This window comes from Dendrobates tinctorius, unplaced genomic scaffold (genome assembly GCF_039654945.1).
Source record: "Dendrobates tinctorius isolate UK_male_01 unplaced genomic scaffold, ASM3965494v1 ptg000011l, whole genome shotgun sequence".
Lineage (NCBI taxonomy): Eukaryota > Metazoa > Chordata > Amphibia > Anura > Dendrobatidae > Dendrobates > Dendrobates tinctorius.
In genome coordinates, this window is record NW_027361679.1 from 116,697,640 (window position 1) to 116,723,739 (window position 26,100).

Genomic DNA, 26,100 nt, shown 5'->3' on the forward strand with positions numbered 1-26,100 from the left:
TCACTAACTACCTTGCCTGCCTCAAGATGTACACTGCCCAGCCATGACTCAGTTTGTCGCTTCAAGTACTCGGCCAGCACCTCGGCGGTGTGTCTGTCGCCCAAACACATCATCTGCAACACAGCCTGCTGACGCTTTCCACTAGCTGCTCGATAGGGGGACACATCGTGTGCAACAGTGGCAGCTGCAGATGGAGTGCTCGTACGACTGCGCTCTGTGGACGAGCTGTCGCTTCTGGAGGAGGAGGAGGAGGAGGGTCGAACGCCTACAGCCAACTGTTTCCTATACCGTGGGCTAGGCAGCACTGTCCCACCACCGCTGTCCCCTGTGGACCCTGCATCCACCACATTAACCCAGTGCTGGGTGATGGACACGTAACGGCCCTGGCCATGCCGACTGGACCATGCATCAGTTGTGAGGTGCACCTTTCCGCTCACTGACTGCTTGAGTGCATGGACAATGCGGTCTTTCACATGATGGTGGAGGGCTGGGATGGCTTTGCGAGAGAAGAAGTGGCGACTGGGTAGGTCATAGCGTGGTACTGCATAGGCCATGAGTTCGCGAAAAGCTGTGCTTTCCACCAACCGAAAGGGCATCATCTCAAACGAGATTAGTTTGGCAATGTGGGCGTTCAAACCCAGTGTACGCGGATGAGAGACTGAGTACTTTCTTGACCTACTCATAGTGTCTGGGAGGGTGAGCTGGACTTGAGAGCTGCATATGGTGGAAGTAGCGGTGGACAGGGCGGACTGAGAGAGGGTTGATGATGGTGATGGAGTTGGTGTTCTTTCTGATGGCCTAGAATCAGTCTTTCGTTGATATAACAGTGGGATTCCCTGACTGCTGTGGCCTTGCAACGACACCTCAACATTTGCTGCTGTGCTAACCGGTGGGCTTACAGTGGGGGAAACAATGTAGCGTTGCTGACTACCTTCGTTGTGATCAGTTGCACATGTGGCACTTGAGGTTTGGTGTTGTGTCCACGCTTGCAAGTGCATGCTGGTTAAATGTCTAAGCATGCAACTGGTATTCAAATTTTTCAGATTTTTCCCTCGGCTAAAGGTCTTTGCGCACTTCTTACAGATAACCTTGGCCTGATCATGAGGATTTTGTTCAAAAAACTGCCACACTGCACTCTTCCTACTTTGGCAGACATTTTGCGGCCTAGCACGCTGTGATCTTTTGACCCTCTGGACAAGCTGTCCAGCAACTCTTTTGATGCTTGGAACCTGTCTTTGGAGTGCTCCGGGCCTGCCAGATAACAGCTGTTGCGATGTCGATGTCTGCTGTGGATGCTCCTCATCTGAGCTATTGGAAGCAGCACCCTCTTCCCCCAATGGATGCCAATCTGGGTCAACAACTGGGTCATCCATCACCTCCTCTTCTATGTCATGTGCACCTTTCTCTGTGTCACCGTGTATGGTGGTATAGGGTGCGGGAAGGGGCACCTGAGTATCATCAGGGTCAAAATCTGGCTCTGTACACTGCGAGGACAATGTAGTGCTCTGAGTGAATGTACCAGCAGAATCATCCATCAGCGGCTGTGCATCAGTGCACTCCATGTCAGATTCATCTTGGCCTGGGTAATTCACCATTTCACTTGATAATCCAGGCATGGTATGTGAAAACAGCTCCATGGAGTAATCAGTAGTATGGCCTGCGTCATCCTTCAATCTTGGTTGGGGTGAAGGACACAAGGAAAGGTGTGGTTCATGAACATGAGCCTCCAATGACGACTCAGTGCTTTTACTTTTTACAACTGAAGAAGAGGAGGCGATAGAGCTGGAGGCTGAGTCAGCAATGTAAGACAAAACTTTTTCCTGATGCTCTGCCTTTAAAAGCGGTTTGCCAACTCCTAGAAAACTAAGCGTTCGAGGCCTTATGTAGCCAGACGATGACGCAGGGTCAGCACCTCCTGCATTCGGTCCTATATTGCTCTTGCCACTACCATCAGATCCACCACCAACACCATCATTACCAGCTGCCAACCCCCGCCCAATTCCACGGCCTCTTCCACCAGCCTTCCTCATTTTTGGTAGAAATGTAGACAAAATCCAACAAACTATATAGTAATGTAAAACAAGGTACAAGGTATTTATAGGACAGGGGAGTTTTAGAATTTCTGCACACACTTGTGGACAGTGGACACTTGTGGATTGTGTGCGGCCCACTGATATCTGAGCGCTATGTGACACGCTCGATGGCACAGCTGCCTGTGACCAAAGTGACGAGAGGATAATGGAGATTTTGAATCTCTGCGTACACTTGTGGACAGTGGACACTTGTGGATTGTGTGCGGCCCACTGATATCTGAGCGCTATGTGACACGCTCGATGGCACAGCTGCCTGTGACCAAAGTGACGAGAGGATAATGGAGATTTTGAATCTCTGCGTACACTTTTGGACAGTGGACACTTGTGGATTGTGTGCGGCCCACTGATATCTGAGCGCTATGTGACACGCTCGATGGCACAGCTGCCTGTGACCAAAGTGACGAGAGGATAATGGAGATTTTGAATCTCTGCGTACACTTTTGGACAGTGGACACTTGTGGATTGTGTGCGGCCCACTGATATTTGAGCGCTATGTGACACGCTCGATGGCACAGCTGCCTGTGACCAAAGTGACGAGAGGATAATGGAGATTTTGAATCTCTGCGTACACTTTTGGACACTGGACACTTGTGGATTGTGTGTGGCCCACTGATATCTGAGCGCTATGTGACACGCTCGATGGCACAGCTGCCTGTGACCAAAGTGACGAGAGGATAATGGAGATTTTGAATCTCTGCGTACACTTTTGGACACTGGACACTTGTGGATTGTGTGCGGCCCACTGATATCTGAGCGCTATGTGACACGCTCGATGGCACAGCTGCCTGTGACCAAAGTGACGAGAGGATAATGGAGATTTTGAATCTCTGCGTACACTTGTGGACAGTGGACACTTGTGGATTGTGTGCGGCCCACTGATATCTGAGCGCTATGTGACACGCTCGATGGCACAGCTGCCTGTGACCAAAGTGACGAGAGGATAATGGAGATTTTGAATCTCTGCGTACACTTGTGGACAGTGGACACTTGTGGATTGTGTGCGGCCCACTGATATCTGAGCGCTATGTGACACGCTCGATGGCACAGCTGCCTGTGACCAAAGTGACGAGAGGATAATGGAGATTTTGAATCTCTGCGTACACTTTTGGACAGTGGACACTTGTGGATTGTGTGCGGCCCACTGATATCTGAGCGCTATGTGACACGCTCGATGGCACAGCTGCCTGTGACCAAAGTGACGAGAGGATAATGGAGATTTTGAATCTCTGCGTACACTTGTGGACAGTGGACACTTGTGGATTGTGTGCGGCCCACTGATATCTGAGCTCTATGTGACACGCTCGATGGCACAGCTGCCTGTGACCAAAGTGACGAGAGGATAATGGAGATTTTGAATCTCTGCGTACACTTTTGGACACTGGACACTTGTGGATTGTGTGCGGCCCACTGATATCTGAGCGCTATGTGACACACTCGATGGCACAGCTGCCTGTGACCAAAGTGACGAGAGGATAATGGAGATTTTGAATCTCTGCGTACACTTTTGGACACTGGACACTTGTGGATTGTGTGCGGCCCACTGATATCTGAGCGCTATGTGACACGCTCGATGGCACAGCTGCCTGTGACCAAAGTGACGAGAGGATAATGGAGATTTTGAATCTCTGCGTACACTTTTGGACAGTGGACACTTGTGGATTGTGTGCGGCCCACTGATATCTGAGCGCTATGTGACACGCTCGATGGCACAGCTGCCTGTGACCAAAGTGACGAGAGGATAATGGAGATTTTGAATCTCTGCGTACACTTTTGGACAGTGGACACTTGTGGATTGTGTGCGGCCCACTGATATCTGAGCGCTATGTGACACGCTCGATGGCACAGATGCCTGTGACCAAAGTGACGAGAGGATAATGGAGATTTTGAATCTCTGCGTACACTTGTGGACAGTGGACACTTGTGGATTGTGTGCGGCCCACTGATATCTGAGCGCTATGTGACACGCTCGATGGCACAGCTGCCTGTGACCAAAGTGACGAGAGGATAATGGAGATTTTGAATCTCTGCGTACACTTTTGGACACTGGACACTTGTGGATTGTGTGCGGCCCACTGATATCTGAGCGCTATGTGACACGCTCGATGGCACAGCTGCCTGTGACCAAAGTGACGAGAGGATAATGGAGATTTTGAATCTCTGCGTACACTTTTGGACACTGGACACTTGTGGATTGTGTGCGGCCCACTGATATCTGAGCGCTATGTGACACGCTCGATGGCACAGCTGCCTGTGACCAAAGTGACGAGAGGATAATGGAGATTTTGAATCTCTGCGTACACTTGGGGACAGTGGACACTTGTGGATTGTGTGCGGCCCACTGATATCTGAGCGCTATGTGACACGCTCGATGGCACAGCTGCCTGTGACCAAAGTGACGAGAGGATAATGGCGATTTTGAATCTCTGCGTACACTTTTGGACACTGGACACTTGTGGATTGTGTGCGGCCCACTGATATCTGAGCGCTATGTGACACGCTCGATGGCACAGCTGCCTGTGACCAAAGTGACGAGAGGTTAATGGAGATTTTGAATCTCTGCGTACACTTTTGGACACTGGACACTTGTGGATTGTGTGCGGCCCACTGATATCTGAGCGCTATGTGACACGCTCGATGGCACAGCTGCCTGTGACCAAAGTGACGAGAGGATAATGGAGATTTTGAATCTCTGCGTACACTTGTGGACAGTGGACACTTGTGGATCGTGTGCGGCCCACTGATATCTGAGCGCTATGTGACACGCTCGATGGCACAGCTGCCTGTGACCAAAGTGACGAGAGGATAATGGAGATTTTGAATCTCTGCGTACACTTTTGGACAGTGGACACTTGTGGATTGTGTGCGGCCCTCTGATATCTGAGCGCTATGTGACACGCTCGATGGCACAGCTGCCTGTGACCAAAGTGACGAGAGGATAATGGAGATTTTGAATCTCTGCGTACACTTTTGGACACTGGACACTTGTGGATTGTGTGCGGCCCACTGATATCTGAGCGCTATGTGACACGCTCGATGGCACAGCTGCCTGTGACCAAAGTGACGAGAGGATAATGGAGATTTTGAATCTCTGCGTACACTTTTGGACAGTGGACACTTGTGGATTGTGTGCGGCCCACTGATATCTGAGCGCTATGTGACACGCTCGATGGCACAGCTGCCTGTGACCAAAGTGACGAGAGGATAATGGAGATTTTGAATCTCTGCGTACACTTTTGGACAGTGGACACTTGTGGATTGTGTGCGGCCCACTGATATCTGAGCGCTATGTGACACGCTCGATGGCACAGCTGCCTGTGACCAAAGTGATGAGAGGATAATGGAGATTTTGAATCTCTGCGTACACTTTTGGACAGTGGACACTTGTGGATTGTGTGCGGCCCACTGACATCTGAGCGCTATGTGACACGCTCGATGGCACAACTGCCTGTGACCAAAGTGACGAGAGGATAATGGAGATTTTGAATCTCTGCGTACACTTGTGGACAGTGGACACTTGTGGATTGTGTGCGGCCCACTGATATCTGAGCACTATGTGACACACTCGATGGCACAGCTGCCTGTGACCAAAGTGACGAGAGGATAATGGAGATTTTGAATCTCTGCGTACACTTTTGGACACTGGACACTTGTGGATTGTGTGCGGCCCACTGATATCTGAGCGCTATGTGACACGCTCGATGGCACAGCTGCCTGTGACCAAAGTGACGAGAGGATAATGGAGATTTTGAATCTCTGCGTACACTTTTGGACAGTGGACACTTGTGGATTGTGTGCGGCCCACTGATATCTGAGTGCTATGTGACACGCTCGATGGCACAGCTGCCTGTGACCAAAGTGACGAGAGGATAAGGGAGATTGGATTGCTTTTAAAAAAGCAGTTTGCGGAGCAGTGGGTAAACAGCAATGCCAGCGTGTCAGGAAGCCTTAAAAGGCAGCCCAACAACCAACACCACTGATACACCACAATATAGCCTCCCCTTGCCCTGCACACACAGTGACTTGTGTGTTGTGCAGGCCAAATCGCTAGCAGCAGAAGCAGTTTTTTTGTCTTCTTCCCTGCCTAACGCTCTCCCTACAGAATCAGCAGCAACCTCTCCCTATACTAAGATCGGCAGAAGTAAGATGGCGGTCGGCGTGCACGCCCTTTTATACCCCCTGTGACGCCCACCAAAGCAAGCCAATCACTTGCATGCCCTTCTGAAAGATGGTGGTGACCCGTGCCTATGTCATCACGTTGCCCACAGTGTCCGTGGATCCTGATTGGCTGAAAAAGAGCGCAAAACAAACTTTTGAAACGCGACTTTGGCGCGTAAGTCGCCGACCTCGTGGCCGACCTCATCCTAGGGTCGGGTTTCGTTTCATGAAACCCGACTTTGCCAAAAGTCGGCGACTTTTGAATTTTTTTGACCCGTTTCGCTCAACTCTAAATGTAACATATTGGCAAGGTTACGGCAAGCAACCTTGCCGATACATTACATAATGATATTAGAATCACGTTGAACTTCTAGCCCCTGATGATCATGACAGTAATCGATCATGATTAGAGTTGAGCGAAACAGGTCGGTCAGATTAAAAAATCGCAGACTGGGGGCGTGGCCTGAGCTGGCGATGGTGTAACACGCACGGCTCAGGATCTCTGAGGAGGCATCTCCTAAAGCGACAAATAAAGCAAAATAAAATTGCTCTCTTTGATAACCCACGTAAGCATTGTTTTCTCATTACTCAGAGGTACATTCTGATACCCCTTGTTTAAGCTTTGGACATTAAAAAAGACATTTTTGAAATCTGAGACCTTTTCCCACCTTTTTACTCCAAGGTGACACCATTTTGAACCGTGAGTGAAAAAATCCTTTCCCTGCTCCCTCCATTACCCACCGGCTGTCCTTGTCCTCAGAAAAAGTATCTCCATGCTTGTCTACCACATTTTAAAGATTTTTATTGTCTTTTGGAGATATTTTTTTTAGAAAAATCCTGTCATATACCAGCTGATTGGCGGAAGGATACAAAATAGTCCCTACCCTGTGCCTAATCTGACAGGATTTCTCTCGTTGCATAATTAAAAGACATTGACATTTTTTTTTGGAATCTCCTCTTGTCTGTTTTAGACCCTTTGGAAGTCCCAGGGTGTCCTTATTTAGCTATATTCCCCTGCTTTGTGTGAGGCTGCGGGAGCTATAACGGCTGCAGAGGGATCTCTTTCATCTCAATGTCCTATCTCAAGTACGCCATTTTCCTCTCATAACAGATCTGTGAGGCAGAAGGACAGAAAATAGTCTGTGAATTGTGCCTATTTCTATGTTACCTCTGCTCCCCACCACTCCTGTGCAGCTCCACTGGGGTGATCTGCCTTTCTTCAGCGGTGCCGTGTATCAGATGCCGGCTCCCCTGTTGCAAATTTTATGAGCAGGGACTGACGTCACTGAGCCCTGTGTGAAGACTAGCCGCCTGTCACGGCTGCATTTAAAGTCACAGGGAGCGCGTCTATATCAGTGCGCAGTTAATAAAGGATTTTACTGTATGCATCATACAATATTAAAAGTGCCATCTGATTCTGTGGTGTATCTCATTCCTCACGATCCCTTTTATAAAAAGGCATAGAAAGACACAAGAATTTTCTATATTTTTAAAGTTTATTCAGTATAAACATCACCAATAATACCAATTCTCTCTAATATAATCCCTGCAAGGCAGGATTCAAAAAAGGGCACAAGATGAGTCACAAGTAGAGTTGAGCGATACCGTCCGATACTTCAAAGTATCGTATCGGATGGTATCGGCCGATCTTTAAAAAAAAGTATCGGTATCGCCGATTCCGATACCGGAAGTCCCATTCAAGTCTATGGGACTTCCGGTATCGGAATAAGAAAAACCCTTTCCTGCCCTTGTACAGCCTCTCTGGGGTCTGTACGGGCCTTTCGGGGGGCTGTGCCGGCCTGCCAGGGGGTCTGTGCAGGCTCTGGTGGTCTGTGCCGGCCTGCCGGGGGGCTGTGCCGGCCTGCCAGGGGGTCTGTGCAGGCTCCGGTGGTCTGTGCCGGCCTGCCGGGGGGCTGTGCCGGCCTGCCGGGGGGCTGTGCAGGCTCCGGGGGGCTGTGCCGGCCTGCCGGGGGGGCTGTGCCGGCCTGCCGGTGGTCTGTGCAGGCTCCGGGGGGCTGTGCAGGCATCGTCCAATGGGACTACAAGTACCATCGGGCGATGCCTGCTACCATGACAGTGATTGACACATTAGCCAATGATGGGACAGTAGTAGTCCCATCATCCGGCTAATGTGTTAAATGTAAAAAAAAAAAAAAAAAATTACATGCTACATACATACAACATGCATACTACATACATGCTACATTCATACTACATACTACATACATGCTACATTCATACTACATAAATACTACATGCAACATACATACTACATATATACTACATACATACTACATATATACTACATGCATGCTACATACATACTGCATGCTACATACATACTACATGCTACATACATACCACATATATACTACATACATACTACATACATACTACATGCATGCTACATACATAACACATATATACTACATGCATGCTACATACATACTACATGCTACATACATACCACATACATACTACATGCATGCTACATACATACTACATGCATGCTACATACATACTACATGCTACATACTACATATATACTACATGCATGCTACATACATACTAGATGCTACATACTACATATATACTACATGCATGCTACATACATACTACATGCTACATACTACATATATACTACATGCATGCTACATACATACTACATGCTACATACATACTACATGCTACATACATACTACATATATACTACATGCATGCTACATACATACTGCATGCTACATACATACTACATACATACTACATGCTACATACATACCACATATATACTACATACATACTACATACAATACATTCATACAATACATACATAGACATACAGTACATATAACATAGAGTAACATACTTACCAATACTTGTCACATTGTTCCCCGAAGCCATTGTCTTTTCCGGAATAAATTTTAACATAACAAACCACAAAAATACTCACCCACGATCCGAAGCAGTCCACGAGTGTGTCCCACGACGATCTTGGGTAGAGAACTGCAGCATCAGATGATGCTGCCGTTCTCTACGGGCTGCAGGAATCCAATGACGGAAGGTAGGTATCCTTCCGCACTGTATTCCTCCGCCACTTAAAAAAAAAAAAAGTCCCTAGTCTCACTTTATGCCATTGCTGCGTGGGAAATTCCCACACAGCAATGGCATAAAGTGAGACTAGGGACTTTTTTTTTTTTAAGTGGCGGAGGAATACAGTGCGGAAGGATACCTACCTTCCGTCATTGGATTCCTGCAGCCCGTAGAGAACGGCAGCATCAGCTGATGCTGCAGTTCTCTACCCAAGATCGTCGTGGGACACACTCGTGGACTGCTTCGGATCGTGGGTGAGTATTTTTGTGGTTTGTTATGTTAAAATTTATTCCGGAAAAGACAATGGCTTCGGGGAACAATGTGACAAGTATTGGTAAGTATGTTACTCTATGTTATATGTACTGTATGTCTATGTATGTATTGTATGAATGTATTGTATGTATGTAGTATATATGTGGTATGTATGTAGCATGTAGTATGTATGTAGTATGTATGTAGCATGCAGTATGTATGTAGCATGCATGTAGTATATATGTAGTATGTATGTAGCATGCATGTAGTATATATGTAGTATGTATGTAGTATGTATGTGGTATGTATGTAGCATGTAGTATGTATGTAGCATGCATGTAGTATATATGTAGTATGTATGTAGCATGTAGTATGTATGTAGTATGTATGTAGTATGTATGTGGTATGTATGTAGCATGTAGTATGTATGTAGCATGCATGTAGTATGTATGTAGCATGCATGTAGTATGTATGTAGCATGCATGTAGTATGTATGTAGTATGTATGTAGCATGCATGTAGTATGTATGTAGTATGTATGTAGTATGTATGTAGCATGCATGTAGTATGTATGTAGTATGTATGTAGTATGTATGTAGTATGTAGCATGTATGTAGCATGTAGTATGTATGTAGCATGCATGTAGTATATATGTAGTATGTAGTATGTATGTAGTATGTTTGTGGTATGTATGTAGCATGTAGTATGTATGTAGCATGCATGTAGCATGCATGTAGTATGTATGTAGCATGCATGTAGTATGTATGTAGCATGCATGTAGTATGTATGTAGCATGCATGTAGTATGTATGTAGCATGTATGTAGTATGTATGTAGTATATATGTAGTATGTATGTAGCATGTAGTATGTATGTAGCATGCATGTAGTATGTATGTAGTATTTTTTTTTTTTTAACATTTAACACATTAGCCGGATGATGGGACTACTACTGTCCCATCATTGGCTAATGTGTCAATCACTGTCATGGTAGCAGGCATCGCCCGATGGGACTTGTAGTCCCATCGGACGATGCTTGCACAGACCCCCGGACATCAGCACAGCCCCCCGGCAGGCCGGCACAGCCCCCCGGCAGGCCGGTACAGACCCCCACAGGGTGCACAGACCACCGGCAGGCCGGCACAGCCCCCCGGCAGGCCGGTACAGACCCCCACAGGGTGCACAGACCACCGGCAGGCCGGCACAGCCCCCCGGCAGGCCGGTACAGACCCCCACAGGGTGCACAGACCACCGGCAGGCCGGCACAGCCCCCCGGCAGGCCGGTACAGACCCCGGGCAGTCCACACAGCCCCCCGGCAGGCCGGCACAGCCCCCCGGCAGGCCGGCAGAGACCCCCGGAAGGCCCGAAATGACGGCGCATCATGATGCGCACACACCGCGCATCATGATGACGTCAGTCTGTCAATCAACTTTGAACTTCCGATTCCGATGCCGAATTCCGATATTGAAAAAATATCGGAAGTCGGTATCGGAATTCCGATACAGCAAGTATCGGCCGATACCCGATACTTGCGGTATCGGAATGCTCAACACTAGTCACAAGGCTACTCCAGTGCCCAAATCAACGAAAGTGTCTAATGCGACTCCTCAAAAAGCACAAAAATTTCAGGATTCTTACAATCCTCACTTTAAAGATCAAATGGATATCGTTAACCCATTTAAGGCCAGATCTCCTCATAAAGAGGTCATGGATACATCTCTCATCAAAAAGGAAAAATCCTGGTAAAACTTCTGAAAAATTCACATCGCCAGCCGACGCTTCAAGTCCTGATTCTGGAGATAATTCACCAAACTTTTCGCCGGAAAGGTCAAAATTTAAGATGGATAACACCAATCCTTCTCCTTCCCAAAATCAGGATGTTATATCCATACACTCTTACATGGATACTCTTGCCCAGAAAATCACGTCCAGTATGTCTCAATCATTTGAAAACCAAAATAAAATTTTACAGTCCACCTTGGATAAATTTAGCAGCAGGTTAGACAACCAAGAAAAACAGCTAACTGTAGTAGAAGAACACACTGATGATTTATCAAAAGACACCCATGACCTCAAATCTGAATTTCACAGACTTAAAATTAAAGTTGCGGATATAGAAGACAGGAACAGACGAAACAACTTGAAAATAAGAGGAATATAAAAATCTATCTCACCGGATAAACCAGAAGACTTCGTCAAGACAATTTTCAAAAAATTACTGCTGGCACTTACAGACCAGGATCTCATCATAGATAGATCCACAGACTTCCCAAACCACAGAATATTGATAAAGATCTACCTAGAGATACCATCTTAAGGGTCCACTTCTTCAAGATCAAGGAAAAAATTCAAAAATCGGTTAAAGATCTAGGAGGTTTTCCAGAACCCTATGCTCACCTTCAGCTATTCACGGATCTTTCTAAAGGAAGAAAGTCTTTTAAGCCAGTCACCTCCACCTTGAGGGAAAATAATATCCCCTATAAATGGGGCTTTCCACTTAAACTTTTGGTATTCTACAAAGGAAAGATGACCGTCCTATTCTCGCCTAAGGAAGGAAGAGATTTCCTGTCCTACTGCAGGATACCCGATCGCCGTAGAAACTCTAACTCTCAAGACCCCAGGCCCTCTTCAGAGACCCTGCCTACATATTTTCTCTCCTGGTTAAAAGGCCTCTCTACAATTATTGATTATTTGTTCAGTGTATTACTCTGCTTATTATTCTTCTTTCCACAGGTTTTCTTACTTCTCTACTTCTTTATGGACTCATATATCACATGAGATTATTTTTCTTCTAGGAACAGCGCAGTTATGATTGACAACTAAAGGATGCCTCTAATGGGATCCTTACACAAATTTTCCCCACTAAGGAATTAGAGCCTACCGGCTAGGCTCTTTCTGAAGGACAATTTTGTTCTTACTGTTTTGTGTTTTTCTGCTTTCGGTTTTAAACAGGTCTTCAGTCTTAGTTTTTTTTTTTTGTTAACTAAGTTCTTCAAAGGTAGGTGCCCTCTGGTTTCCTTATTTCATCTACCCCACTTCATACGGTCCTTGCCACTCTTGTAACATGAAAATAAAAGTTGTGTCTTATAATGTCAGGGGGCTAAATAGCCCTTGGAAGAGATTTTCCATTGGTTAAGAAATTAACGGGTTACATCCTGAGGTTGTATGCCTCCAAGAAACTAAGTTCAAAAAAGACAACCACCCTTCTATAAATCTCAAAAATTTCCCATTTGTATTTGAGTCTTGCGGCCCACGAAAGAAAGCTGGGGTTTTAACCCTGATTGGTAATTCAATTTCCTTTGAATTTCTCTCTGAAGTCAAGGACTTAAAAGGTCACTATCATATTCTCCTATGCAAATTGAACGGCCACAGCTTCACAATAGTTAATACTTATGCTCCCTCCATCAGACAACTTAGCTTCCTAAATAAGCTAATGAAAAAAATCGACACCTTACGCTCAGGAACTCTACTTTTATTAGGTGACTTTAATATGGTGCCAGATAATACACTAGACTCCAACTCCCCCAGCAGACAAAGATCGCAATCCTTGAACAGCTGGATTTATAAACACGAGCTATTCGACTCATTCCGCTGTTTGAACACCACATCTAGAAAATTTACTCATTTTTCTGATGGCCATCAGTCGGCCTCTAGAATAGACTTGATACTCACGGATGTCTTCTCCTTGCCAAGGTTCTCCTCCGTCTCCATACTTAATAAATCTATTTCAGATCATTCTCCGGTAACTGCAGAATTGACAATAGGGCCTCCAACTCACCCCCAATTCATGTGGAAATTCAACTCCTCTTTGCTTCATAACCCCTCCACCAAATCTGAAATCAGCTCAGCCTTACAGAATTATTTTAGTGAAAACGACTCCGTCCTCCTATTTCCATTTTCCTGTTGGAACGCTCACAAGGCGGTATTGAGGGGAGTTTTGATCCAAATTTCTTCCAGACAAAATTTAACAGAGATAAAATCCTTACCCTACAACAGTCAATTAAATCTAAAGAAGAGGAACTTTGTCGATCCTCTGTTTCCTCTAGCAAACAGGCTGTATTATCAGAACTTACCGATCTTAGAATGCAATTAAGGAAACTCCTATTCAATTTTTACGACTCAGCTATTAGATCGGCAAAATGCAAGCATTACTTATCTATAAATCGCCCTTCAAAATACATGTCAAACAGAATTAAGAATATACGGAAACGGAATAGAATTGACACTATAACTTCCTCTAATGGTACATCTCTGGTCCACCCTAAAGATATTGTAAAGGCTTTTGCTGATTATTGCAAAAATCTGTATAATATTAATCAGGATAACCCTAATTTGCAGCCAACTACCTCAGAGATTGGATCATTCCTTTCCAGCATGAACCTTCCAAAACTCAACTCTGAAGACTTATCTTTTTTGTCTTCTCCCTTCACTGAACAAGAAGTCCTGGAAACTATAAAAAAACTTAAAACATTTAAATCACCCGGACCAGACGGGTTTAGTAATGATTATTTCAAGTCTTTTAGTAATTTATTGGCCCCTCACCTTGTAAAACTATTTAATTCAGCTTTCCAATCAGGTCAATTTCCCAAAGAGATGCTGGAAGCGACCATTGTCGTAATCCCTAAACCAAATTCTGACACTAGCCAAATTTTTAATTATAGACCTATATCCATCATCAACACAGATGGAAAAATTTACGCAAAAATCTTGGCTAATAAACTAAATCAATTTCTCCCGACACTAATTTCCAACGATCAGATAGGCTTCATTAAAGGAAGACAATCCATAGATGGTACGAGAAGGCTCATTAACATAATTAAGCTCATTTCCTCGAAAAACCTCAAAGCCACTGTTATCTCTCTTGATGCTGAGAAAGCGTTTGAACGCCTTAATTGGTCTTTTCTCGAAGCGACTCTCAAAAAATTTGGAATGAATTCTCGACTCATGGGAGGTATTATGGCTTTGTACTCCGGCCCTGGGGCGAGGGTATATTCCAACAACCATCTTTCCCCTACGTTTAATATAGCTAATGGGACTAGACAGGGCTGCCCCATGTCACCATTGCTTTTCGCATTGGCCATTGAACCTCTGGCCTAATTAATCAGGAATAGTACAAAGATCTCAGGAATTAAAACCTTGCATAGAGATTTTAAAATAGCATTATATGCAGATGATATAATTCTTACCCTTACCAATCCAAGCAACTCTTTCACAGCCTTACAAACTCTAATCCAGACTTTTTCCAAGGTCTCTTATTTTAAAATAAACGACTCTAAATCCAAAATACTTGGCTTTAACCTGGGAATAGACCAGGAAAAAATTGAGGGCCTCTCGCCTTGGGGTTGGGCTACTGATGGGCTGACATACCTAGGCCTAAAATTTTTAAAAAATATAAACTCTTATAAAATTAAACTTAGAGATTCTTACCAAAAAGCTTTTTAATGAATTTCGTATATCTAGAGATGATGGACTCTCTTGGTGGGGAAGAATCATGATGGTTAAATCATACATCTTCTCAAAAATCCTATATCTACTTCGCTCTCTTCCTTTAAAAGTTCCCACTTCTTCTCTTACAAATCTCCAAGCCTCATTGAATTCCTTTATATGGTATAACAAAAGACCCAGAATAGCAAAAAACATTCTCTACAATCATAAATCTTATGGTGGAGCTGGTTCCCCAAATATCACGGCTTATTACACTGCAAATTTAGTCAAACAAAGCGCATTCTGGTGGCCACATGATAAGCCACCAGCTTGGCATGAACTAGAATTGTCTTTTAACAATTATAAACCTCTTCACCTACTAATTCTGAACCAACTCCTTCATAAAAAATTAATTGAAAACTCTCATCCAATTTTTCAAGCTATTTCTGAAGCTTGGAAAAAATTTTCTGTTTCAAAAAGAGGCTCTAATAAAGAAGTCACATTAAAAAATTTGACCTTATCAGTTATTTTTTAAGCATCCAATCAGACTATTGACCCCGTTTGGTCTGCACTTGGTCTCAAAAGACTCAAAGATTTATACGATGGTGCTCTTTGTACACCTTATATCAAACTCAAGAATAGATTTCAATCTACTACTCCTGCTTTCTTACAATATGTCATCCTTAAAGAAAAACTCCATGAGTTCCTTGCTATTTCACCAAGAATTTCTGAACCAGCAGTTAATCTTATTTGTAATATAGATCATAATATTTTCTGGAGTTTTGAGTATACTTACAAGTGATGTAATAATAGCTTTGCAGTGGTCAAGACTCAAAATATTATCAAATGGGAAAACGAATTACATACAATAATTGACCCTCCTGACCTTGAACAGGCATGCTCCCTCTCGTACGCCTCTACCATTTCCTTATCACTACAAGAGACCCACTTCAAACTTTTAACGAGATGGTATTATACCCCTGTAAGGCTGGAGTCACACTAACCTGCGCAAAATACGGTCAGTATTTTACATGCGTAATACGGATGACAGACCCCTAAACAGTGCTCCGTATGTCATCCGTAATCAAGGTGTGGTCGCGTATTTTGCGCATGTCAGCATCCGTATGTAATCCGTATGGCATCCGTATGGTGAGATTTTCTCGCAGGCTTGCAAAATGGACATATAATGGAGCCCTATGACAGTTTTAATAAAGAAATGAAAGAATAGATATAGACACATAGAATGCATATATATATATATATATATATTCTATGTGTATATATCTATTCTTTCATTTCTTTATTAAAACTGTCAGTGTGAGTTTACTGTATAGCGCACTGAATTGCCGGCTTTGCTAAAAGACACCGGGTGCGTATTTCTCGCAAGTCACACGTGTGGTCCGTGTGTAATCCGTATTTTTTGCGCACCCATAGACTTGCATTGGCGTATTACGGGCTTAGTACGCTGACAATCGCAGCATGCTGCGAGTGGCACGGAGCGTAGGATACTGAGGAGAAATATACGGCTGGTGCGAGTGACCCCATAGAAAATCATTGGTACGTGTCTAAGGCGTGCTTTTTGCGCCTCTCACTCTCCCGTATTCCTCGCCAGTGTGACCCCGGCCTTAGACTCCATAGAATCAACCCTGACAATTCTCCGCTCTGTTGGAGGGGTTGTGGAAGGCCAGGAAATATTTTGCATATATTTTGGCAATGTCCCAAAATTGTTCCCTTTTGGAGAAAGGTTTCAAATCTTATCGATTTTATCTTAGGAACGCAACTTATTTTGTCTCCTCGTCTGGCCCTTCTTTCTCTAGACGCTGACAAAATTGACCCTACTAACAGGCTGTTGATTATGCACATTTTACTAGTTTCCAAACACAATATCGCTTTCCTTTAGAAAAATCCAAAACCTCCACAAATTAACGATATTATAGACAAAATTAGCCTTCATCATTCCTTTGAACTGAAATTTGCACATATGCATGATCAATTTGCCAAACATGCTAGGAAATGGTCTAGATGGCTGGAGCTGTTCTCTTAAGGTTTTCAACCAGAGTGCACCTGCCTAGGCCCCTTTGGGGTTAGGTCTTTGGCTTGGAACAAATTTAATATATTATATGCTTAAATACTTACCTTTGTAATAGTTCATTGCATAATATGCTTCTGCATTAACATGTTACATTTTATGTATTCTTTACATTTGGACATTGTTGTCCTTCCTTTTTTCCTTATTTTCCTTTTCATCTTTCCTCCCTCCCCTACACCTTCTTCCCCATTTATTAAAACTCCAATAAAATGTTTGGAAAACAAAAATCGCCGACTTTCGCCAAAGTCAGGTTTCGCCGATCGAAGTCACATTTCAAATGATGCTTTCAGCGCCTTTTCTCACCCAATGATGGAGGACGCACACTGTGGACAACGCGATGACATGCGCAGCGGCCAGCACCATCTTAGAGGGCATTGAAGTGATTGGCTGGCTTTGTGTGGCGTCACAGTGGGTATAAATGGCTGTGAACGCCAACCGCCATCTTACTTCTGCCGATTTTGCAATAGGGAGAGGGGCTGCTGCAGATTCTGAACAGGGAGAGCGTTAGGCAGGGAAGAAGAAAAAAACTGCTTCTGCTGATAGCGCTATTCACTGTACAGTTAGTGTGCAGTGAAAGGGGAGGATTTTTGTTGTGTGCAGCAGCGCTGGTGGTGATTAGGCTGCCTTTTAAGGCTACCTGCTAGCTTCATTGCTGTGTGCACATTGCTGTTCAAACTGCTTTTTTCCAAAGCACTCCAAATTATATTATTTTGCCCTGGTGAGTTACTGAGCGTTCATTTTTTCACACACCGTCTAGCGGTGTACGCTCCTCACACTCTACCGTTTATCGGCTGGTATCACAGACAAATAGAAGCTATCTGGGTGTGACTCTGGAAGAAAAAGCCGAGGACTTTGTCCGTTTTTCCCTACCTACACCTTAGAGTTGTGTCCGTTTTTCAAACAGTTTTGTATATCTGCTGTTTGATTACAGTCAAAACTAGACAGAGACAGCGTGTGTCAGTCCGTATACAAATACACGGAGCTTGACAATTTTCTATCGTCTAGCGGTGTACGCTCCTCACACACTGCCGTGTAATGGCTGGTATCACGGACAAATAGAAGCTATCTGGGTGTGACTCTGGAAAAAAAAGCCAAGGAGTTTGTCTGTTTTTCCAGACCTACACCTTAGAGTTGTGTCCGTTTTTAAAACAGTTTTGTATATCTGCTGTTTGATTACAGTCAAAACTAGACAGAGTCAGTGTGTGTCAGTCCGTATACAAATACACGGAGCTTGACAATTTTCCATACAGACACCATCTAGCGGTGTACGCTCCTCATACACTACCATGTACCGGCTGATATCATGGACAAATAGAAGCTATCTGGGTGTGACTCTGGAAGAAAAAGCCGAGGAGTTTGTCCGTGTTTCCAGACCTACTCCTTAGGCCTCTTTCACACTTCAGTTTTTTGCATCAGTCATAATCCGCCAAAAGGACGGATGGCGGATCCGTTGTAGAACTGATGACAACGGATGCCACCCGTCCGTTTTTTGACGGATCCGACAAATGCAGATTTTTAAAGGAATCGCAGCCTGGAAAAGAAGAGAGAGAGAGAGAGAGAATATTTTTTTAGTCCGGCAGCCAGAAAGAATTTCGGGTTAAAACAGTGTCTGGAGGATCCGCCAGAAAAAAAAACGTTGCAAGCTCCGTTTTGAAATCTTTGAGGATGGTAACGGACAGCAACTTTTGGCGGATCCGCAAAAAAAACGGATGCAACGGACGGCAATCCGTCACAATCCGCCCATAATGCAAGTCAATGGGGAAAAAAAACGGATCCTCCAAAAAAAATTGCGGATCCGTTTTTTTCAAAACCTGGCGGATTGTGACTGATTGTAAAAAACTGAAGTGTGAAAGAGGCCTTAGAGTTGTGTCCGTTTTTCAAACAGTTTCGTATATCTGCTGTTTGATTACAGTCAAAACTAGACAGAGACAGTGTGTGTCAGTCCGTATACAAATACACGGAGCTTGACAATTTTCCATAGACACCGTCTAGCGGTGTACGCTCCTCACACACTACCGTGTACCACCTTCTAGCACGGACAAATAGAAGCTACCTGTGTGTGACACTGGAAAAAAAAACGAGGAGTTTTTCCATTTTTCCAGACCTACACCTTAGAGTCGTGTCCATTTTTCAAAGTTTCGTATATCTGTTGTTTGATTACGGTCTAAACTAGACAGAGACAGCGTGTGTCAGTCCGTATACAAATACACGGAGCTTGACAATTTTCCTTACACACATCGTATAGAGCTGTCCGATTCTCCAACAGTATTGTATATCTGCCGTTCGCATTACAGTCACTTTTATACCTAGTCAGTGTGTGTGTGTGACTCTCCGTAAATACATATACGGAGATTGTTAGTTGCACAAAAACCGTATACAGCTGTACACTTCTGATACAGTTCCATATATCTGCTTGTTGGATTACGGTCCAATACATACTGTGAGAGCATCTGTGACTAACATAATATATACGCTGATTTAATTTGTTTAATACACCTTACACAGCTGGACGCTCCTCATACAGTACCATCTCTTGGCGTTCCAAGGTCAGGGAGAGTGTTTGTGCGTGACTGTAGGGATGTGGATTTGCCAGAAACTGCTCCTCCACCCACCACGGGCAGTGCATCATTGACACCTGGAACATTGGCCCACATGTGCAATTATGCCTTGTGGATCCTAAAATGGACCCCCGCACTGCCAAAATGAGGAGGGATGACGACTACTGGCTGGCCAGCATCCTCGATCCACGCTACAAAGGCAAATTACACAACATCATGCTACAGGAGAACCTAGAGATAATATTGGCAAACAAGCAAGCAACTCTGGTAAACCGTTTGTTTGAGGCTTTCCCAGCACACAGCAGCAGTGCTGGTTCTCCCAAGAGCTGTAGTTGTTAGGCGTCAGGTTTCTGCATCTGCTCTGCAGGAATCCAGAGCCTCACATTCCGCGGTTTCCTGCTGTCTATCTACTGCAGAGATTACTTTGCAGCAGACCGCTCCAGAGACTAAGATCCTCTGTGCTCCTACTGGGCATGCTCACGAGACAATCTCCCATTGGAGATCGGGAGTCATGTGCCCAGGTCCTGCTCCAGATCTCATTGGTCCATCTTGGAAATCTGGAAGGTCCCGCACGGCTATAAAAAGCGCGCATGACCATTCGGCCATGTGCTAGTATAGACTATACTTGCTATGTGTGAATGATGACGGATGTATGTTTCTGGTGACTGACTTATTATAAAACCCCTTCCCTCTGATAGTACGCATGTGGATAGGGAATTAGTTTAGCAGTCAGCGCCAGTCAGTGGCAAGCCTTAAGCCACTGTGCACACCGCACCGCTACGCTAGCGTCCAACATTGCGCTTGCTTTCTGGCTTTGTAGTCCAGCGGCAGTGTCCTACTCCGCGCTGCAGTTGCAGCCCTTCTTGGCGCTCGCAGAAGCAACGCCGCACACACGGTAGGTCTAGAGGGACGCAGCTCCTCTGTCTTGGGTCCTGCTCCTGTGACCAGATACCGTTTGTGCATTTACCTGAGGCCTGTGTCACTAACAGGTTCAACATTTTGTATGTTTTTGTTGCGGCACCTCTGTGTGTGAACAGAGCCCGCTATGCGCACTCCAGGTGAAGTTGAACCCGTGCGCATTATGCCGCCATATCGGCACCTCTGTGTGTGAACAGAGCCCGCTCTGCGCACTCCGGGTGAAGTTGAACCCGTGCGCATCATACCGCCATATTGCTCCCCTGTCATTACCTAGCAGCAGTGTAACACCTACTGCACGGTGGACCCCGAGCGGCGAACGCACTTTATTATCTATTTTTATTTAGTGCGTTCTGCCGTTCCTAACATTATACTAGCGCCAGGGTCTGGCTAGTAATGGCAGATCAGCAGCAACTCCTTCAGTGCATTCGCCAGCTAGAGGGCTGGTTGGCTACTCTTGAGAGTGTTATCGCAGCCGTGAAGTCTTTGGAGGCTGCTGTACAGGCAATCGCAGAGGCAGTTTCACGTATGTCCAAGTCCTCCCACGCGCCGACAGTTACCCGCCTCCTGTTGCCCGATAAATTTTCTGGCGATGGCGCCTCCTGTTGGGGTTTCATCAGTCAGTGCTCTATCCAGCTGGAGATACTGGCTGCGCGATTCCCTACGTAACGGGCCAAGGTGGGGTTTATTGTTTCCCTTTTGTTGGGCAAGGCGTTGGAGTGGGCTATACCACTATGGGAGCGTGGTGACCCAGAGGTTCGGACCGCTGCTCAGTTTCTAACAGCTATTAAGCAGGTCTTCCTGGGACCACGGGTCACGCACGACACCTCTCTTCAGCTACTCGCTCTGACTCAGGGATCCCTCTCAGTTAGCCAGTATGCCGTTCGTTTTCGGACACTGGCTTCCGAGCTGGAGTGGTCTGATAAAGCCCTCATCCCTGTGTTTTGGAGAGTTTTGGCGGAGCATGTTAAGGATGCTCTCTCTACCAGAGAGGTTCCTGCAAGTTTGGAAGAGCTGATTGCCATTTCCACCCGCATTGATCTCCGTTTTTCGGAGCACGGTCTGGAGCGTGCTCAATCCAAACGGAAGGTTACCTCGGCTCCCAACTTTTTTGAGCCTCTGGAACCACCCGAGCCAGAGACTCCACTCCCAGAGCCCATGGAGGTGTCTCGCGCCGTTCTCGAGGCGCGTCCGGTGCAAAACTCCATTTGCAGTTACCATTGTCAGCGTGCTGTTTCTCAGGACAACAGTGTCCCGCAATGGCCAAACTCTGTGCCGCCGGGCAAGACCTTTGTCCCTCCCCACCTTTGGCCGAAGGTCCTCGCGTGGGCACACGCGTGCAGGGCGGGTGGTCACTGTGGCTACATGCAGACCACAAAACTCCTGGTGGGGTCGTATTGGTGGCCGCACAGGGCTCAGGACATTAAAAAATATATTCAGGCATGCGCCTCATGTGCTCGGGTTAGCCTCCTTAAGCAGAGAGTGGAGACGTCCGCCGTCACACCGCGGCATTCCATTTCAACTTATACTCCAGGCGGTTTTGCCGCGCCCGTTGTCTCCCATGCGTCCCTTCTTAAACCTGGCGATCTTGCCGCCTCTGATACCTTCCACGTGTCCCAGTTTTCCGTGTCACCTACCAGGACATCAGACTTGCCTCCGGACGAGTCTCAGGCCTATGCCTCTGATGGGCACAGGGTGGTGGATTGGAAGGTTCAGAGAGGAGGGGGCCCTAGGAGGTGGGTAATGTTAGGTGTCAGGTTTCTGGGTCTGCTCTGCTGGAATCCAGAGCCTCACATTCCGCGGTCTCCTGCTGTCTATCTACTGCAGAGAAGATGACTTTGCAGCAGACCGCTCCAGAGACTAAGTTCCTCTGTGCTCCTACTGGGCATGCTCACGAGACAATCTCCCATTGGAGATCGGGAGTCATGTGCCCAGGTCCTGCTCCAGATCTCATTAGTCCATCTCAGAAATCTGGAAGGTCCCGCACGGCTATAAAAAGCGCGCATGACCGTTCGGCCATGCGCTAGTATAGACTATACTTGCTATGTGTAAATGGTGACGGATGTATGTTTCTGGTGACTGACTCATTATAAAACCCCTTCCCTCTGATAGTACGCATGTGGATAGGGAATTAGTTTAGCCAGTGCCAGTCAGTGGCAAGCCTTAAGCCACTGTGCACACCGCACCGCTACGCTAGCGTCCGACATTGCGCTTGCTTTCTGGCTTTGTAGTCGAGCGGCAGTGTCCTACTCTGCGCTGCAGTTGCAGCCCTTCTTGGCGCTCACAGAAGCGACACCGCACACATGGTAGGTCTAGAGGGACGCAGCTCCTCTGTCTTGGGTCCTGCTCCTGTGACCAGATACCGTTTTTGCATTTACCTGAGGCCTGTGTCACTAACAGGTTCAGCATTTTGTATGTTTTTGTTGCGGAACCTCTGTGTGTGAACAGAGCCCGCTCTGCGCACTCCGGGTGAAGTTGAATCCGTGTGCATCATACTGTCATATTGCTTCTCTGTCATTACCTAGCAGCAGTGTAACACCTACTGCACTGTGGACCCCGAGCGGCGAACGCACTTTATTATTTATTTTTATATAGTGTGTTCCGCCGTTCCTAACAGTAGTGGTCACAATGGAAGAGGTGTTCGTGGTGCACACAGCAGAAGTGGCGTTGGAGACAGGGGTTTAATGACCAAGTTGTGGAATGATTTGTCAAGTACCGCTCACACGACTGCTAATACTGCATCGATTAAAAGTGACAGGAGGCAGCAGTTGTCAACTATGGTTCCAAACTACTTTTCCTCCCATATCGATGTTCTCCCTCACAGGTCATTCCCCTTTGACTATTGGGCCTCTAAACTGGACGCCTGGCCTGAATTTTTCACAATATGCCTTACAGGAGCTCGCTTGCCCTGCTGCTAGTGTGTTATCTGAAAGAGTCTTCAATGCTGCTGGATCAATCCTGACAGAAAAAAGGACCCGTCTCTCGACCCAAAATGTTGATGATCCAACCTTCATTAAAATGAACCATGCATGGGTTCCAAAGGATTTTGTCCCACCTTCCCCTGATAAGATATGATAAGATAAGAAGATAATCCTTTAATCGTCCCACCATGGGGAAATTCAGAGCATTACAGCAGCAAGGCAGGAACAAGTACAGATACAGATGCATAAAGGCATTACATTGACAGTAGGTAGGTACATATACGAAAAAAAAAAGATATAACCGGACTATCACAACTTTGGATCTATCAGTTCACTGTTTGGGTCGTTCTCCGTTTTGGACAGTGCTGGTTATACAGCCTAACTGCAGCAGGAAGGAAGGACTTTCGATAGCGCTCCCTCTCACATTTAGGATGAAGTAGCCGGTCACTGACAGTACTGCACATCTTTGTCACGGTCTCATGCATGGGATGGGAATCATTCTGCACCATGTAGCTCACCTTGGCCAGTATCCTCCTGTCGCCTACTTCCTGAACTGGATCAAGGGGGCATCCCAGGACAGAGCTGGCCCTTCTAATCAGTTTGTCCAGCCTATTCATGTCCCTGGTTGATATGCCACTACCCCAGCACGCCACACCAAAGATGACTGATGCCACAACAGAGTTGAAGATGATGCAAGGAGTGCCCCCCTAACTCCAAAGGCTCTCAGCCTTCTGAGCAGATAAAGCCTACTGTGGCCCTTCCTGTACACTGCATCCAATGGGCCCAGTCAAGCTTATTATTGAGGATCACACCAAGGTACTTATAGGTGTTGACTATCTCAATGTCATTTCCCTGAATGTTCACCACTACTGGTGGATTTTTTGACACATAGATTTTTTGATTTTTAGATTTTTTGGTGGATTTTTTGACACTGATGACACATAGGTTACCAGAAAAGGGCACCTGTTTTTTCCTCCTCTTCCTCGGACTTGCCCAATTACGCCCTTTGCAGCAGCTGAATGTCCAGCCAACACATCTACATATGCCAATTTTTAAACCTCCCTAACTGGGCTGCCCACCCCTCTGGGGTCAAGACCTGGCACACCCGGGAAAGTGCCGTTGCTCTGAACAGGTAGACGGGCCCACTGATGGCTGACGCCAATGGCACAGGGCCCCTCATAGTACAATACAATGTCTCAGAAGGTGGGAGGGACCACTGCCGTCAGACATACCAGAGTACTATGAGGGGCCCTGTGCCAGTACCATCAACCACGATTGTGCCCCCCCTGCTTGGTCATGGCCACAGCACTTGCAAGTTGCAATACTTACCTCTCCCTGCTCCACCGCTGTGTAGTCTGTGCAGTTAAATCCTTCACAGGGACGGCCACTAGAAATTTGGTGTATTGATCAATGATGGTTAAGATGTAGCTATGACCTGTCCTTCTGGCCTCTACCTTCAGATGATCAATGGTCTACCATTTGAAATGGACGTCAACTTACAAGCGGATGCAGTGGTGGTTTATGATCACCTTTCACAGACGTGTGACATTCCTGCCACCATTTTTCAATGTCTCCTCTCATGACAATCCAATACAATCGCCTACGGCCTGTGGCTTCTGTCTTTTGCACTCCAAAATGACCAGACACATCATCATAGGCAGTAAGGACCATGGAATCATAGAATCGTAGAGTTGGAAGGGACCTCCTGGGCTATCTGGTCCAACCCCCTGCTCAAAGCAGGATTCGCTAAATCATCCCAGTCAGATGTCTGTCCAGCCTCTGTTTGAAGACTTCCATTGAAGGAGAACTCACCACTTCTCGTGGCAGCTTGTTCCACTCATTGATCACTCTAACTGTCAAAAAGTTTTTTCTAATATCTAATCTGTGTCTCCTCCCATTTAGTTTCATCCCATTGCTTCTAGTCTTTCCTTGTGCAAATGAGAATAAAGTTGATCCTTCAACAATGTGACAGCCCTTTAGATGGGTACATCTCTCCCTGTGATCACGCTTTGATGGAGATGAATAACGGTGATGTGATCCACGCTACTGTGATAAAGCAATCCTTCACAAAGAACCTTTTTCGCTTTCTCCACAGACACAGTAATTGAGGGTCTGCATCGCCTCTGCAACATCTACCGGGAGGTTTTCCCGCGATGAGTAATTCCAAAAGTTTTGCTAACACTCGATTTTGCGTCTATACTTGTATCTATGTAGTTTCCAGTAGCAGAGATTCTTGACTGGCTTACTGAGATTGAAATATATATGAAGATTTAAAAGTACTACAACACTGTATACTGGTGTACGCTATGAATACCTTTCCCTTTTTCTACTTTTGTAATTCTGGTGTAATGCATAGTGAGCCTGTGAGTGTCTGTGTCTGACTCCGGAAGTATAGACGGAAATTTAACCCTAGACTGGACACACCTGGTATGTGCTGATACAGTACTGATGAAGGCTTAGCGCCAAAACACGCGTTGGGGCAGGGCGTCTATCCCAGGAGACCAGGAATAATCCATATAGCACACTTTGTAAGTCACATATCATATATTTTTTAATTTGGTTTATGGTATACCATTCTCCTGGTCAGCAGACATACAGATTATTTT

General features: G+C 45.8%; 1 protein-coding gene across 8 annotated transcripts in view; it reads right to left on the reverse strand.

Moving 5' to 3' along the window:
* Positions 1–26,100, reverse strand: part of LOC141049826 (ADAMTS-like protein 5) — a 289,658-nt gene that overhangs the window by 253,833 nt on the left and 9,725 nt on the right. Inside the window, exon 1 of one of the 8 annotated variants that reach the window (XM_073546662.1) lies at positions 7,417–7,502. The exons of the other annotated variants lie outside the window; for them this stretch is intronic. The gene's annotated coding sequence lies outside the window, so the exon portion shown is untranslated. Of the gene's footprint in view, positions 1–7,416; positions 7,503–26,100 lie in introns of those variants that run through there. 8 annotated transcript variants of the gene reach the window in all.